The sequence below is a fragment of the Phocoena phocoena genome, chromosome X, assembly GCF_963924675.1.
Source record: "Phocoena phocoena chromosome X, mPhoPho1.1, whole genome shotgun sequence".
NCBI lineage: Eukaryota > Metazoa > Chordata > Mammalia > Artiodactyla > Phocoenidae > Phocoena > Phocoena phocoena.
Genome location: NC_089240.1, coordinates 2,374,423 through 2,376,648, shown reverse-complemented (window position 1 = coordinate 2,376,648; position 2,226 = coordinate 2,374,423). Strand labels below are relative to the sequence as shown.

Sequence of the window (2,226 nt, the reverse complement as noted above, 5' to 3'; positions counted from 1 at the left end):
ATGATCTTACTAAATGCAGGCAGTCAGAAAGAGAAACACAAATATCGTATGATATCACTTATATGTGGAATCTTTTAAAAATGATAAAAATGAACTTATTTACAAAACAGACTCACAGACTTAGAAAACAAGCTTACGGTTACCAAGGGGGAAAGGGGGGTGTGTGTGTGGAGGGATAGCCTAGGAGTTTGGGATCAACATATACACGCTACCATGTTTAACACATATAACCAACAAGGACCTACTGTAGAGCACAGGGAACTCTACTCAATATTCTGTGATAACCTACATGGGACAAGAATCTGAAAAAGAACAGACACATGTATATGTGTAACTGAATCACTTTGCGGCACACCTGAAACTCGACAACATTGTTAATCACCCTTCTCCAATGTAACCTAAAAAATTTGAAGAGTGACAAGGACGAAAGGAAAGACACCAGATATGAGACGATTACAGTTGGTAATGTGAACTATAACTGGGGTATGGAATAATAGGATAAAGGTGTGGTAGGTAGTAGGAAATGTTTAACATTCCAGACATGTTCTGAAAGGAGAACAGGTAGAATACGTTGATCAACTGAATGTGCATTATATATTAAAAGAGCAGAAGAAATACTTTAAGATTTTTGGTCTCAGCAACTGTTAGCCGAGCAGGGTAATTTTCATGTGTATATGAGAAATACCATGGATGGACCAGAATTGAGAATAAAGGAAGGACTTAAGAATTCATTTTTTGGGCTTCCCTGGTGGCGCAGTGATTGAGAGTCTGCCTGCTAATGCAGGGGACGTGGGTTCGTGCCCCGGTCCGGGAGGATCCCACATGCCGCGGAGCGGCTGGGCCCGTGAGCCATGGCCGCTGAGCCTGTGCGTCTGGAGAGACCACAGCAGTAAGAGGCCCGCGTACTGCAAAAAAAAAAAAAAAAAAAAAAAAAGAATTCATTTTTTGTTTGTTTGTTTTTGTTGGTTTTGTTTTTTTTTTTTTGCAGTACGCAGGCCTCTCACCGCTATGGCCTCTCCCGTTGCGGAGCACAGGCTCTGGACACGCAGGCCCAGTGGCCATGGCTCACGGGCCCAGCCACTCCGCGGCATGTGGGATCCTCCCGGACCGGGGCACGAACCTGCGTCCCCTGCAACAGCAGGCGGACTCGCAACCACTGCGCCACCAGGGAAGCCCAAGAATTCATTTTTTAACATGCGGAACTGGAGATGTCTGTAGGGCGTGTAAGGTTTGCCAAATTGGCAATAGGATATGTAAGTTTAGACTTTTCTAAGAGCCTAGGACTAGCAAAGAATGAACTGAGGCTCGATAGAAACTTGGGAGTTACCAGGGATTAAAAGGTATTCAAACTGTAGAACAGCATGATATTAAATACGAAGTGAATGTATGAAACGATGAGTTCATCCTATGAATGAGTCCAGGAACCGTCCAAATTTTAGAGTTTGGGGAAAGCAGAAGGATTGCCAGAAGTGCTGGAAAAGGAGTCCAGAGGACGTCCAAAATAATAGCAACATCTTGGGGGCCAAGCAGAGAAAATGGTCAACTACTTCAAATAGAGCTGATACACCAAGCACAATGGAGGCAAAAAATAACCACTGTATTTGTCAGCAGAAACAGGAGTCACCTGGATAAACGTGTTCTTGGTGGAGTGGTCCTTCCTTTAAGGAGGAACACCTGTGCTTGCTTCGGCAGCACACATACCAAAATTGGAACAATACAGAGAAGATGAGCACGGCCCCTGCGCAAGGATGACACGCAAATTCGTGAAGCGTTCAGTATTTTTATATGTATAACTGATTCACTCTGTTATAAAGCAGAAACTAATACACCACTGTAAAGCAATTATATTCCAAAAAAGATGTTTAAAAATAAATAAATAAAATGGAAAAAAAAGAAGAGAAATCTTACTGGAGTAGATTCACAAAGAAGTTCAGGAGATGAACTTGATATGGTGGGTACAGCTGAGCAGAGCTCTTTGGCAATACTGAGGGATGGGGGTAAGCCTTGCAGGGTCCCAATTTTTTTTAAAGTGGTATATATTGCAGCACATTCTATGTTGATGGAATGATGCTCCTGAGGAAACAGATCATCAGTTGAGAAGCAGAGGAGAGCGTATCCACGGAGCACTGTCCTTGTGGAGTTGAGGGAAGATAAAACCTAGTGTCCTAGGAGGTGGAGCAAAAAAGATCTTGCTGTGATTTATGTCAGAGTGTTCTGCTTCTGTTT

General features: G+C 43.1%; 1 non-coding gene across 1 annotated transcript; it reads left to right on the top strand.

Moving 5' to 3' along the window:
- Positions 1 to 1,676: 1,676 nt before the first annotated feature.
- On the top strand, positions 1,677 to 1,783 carry LOC136143195 (U6 spliceosomal RNA). Its single transcript, XR_010657890.1, has one exon. It is a non-coding gene; the product is annotated as a U6 spliceosomal RNA (small nuclear RNA).
- The last annotated feature ends 443 nt before the right edge of the window (positions 1,784 to 2,226 follow it).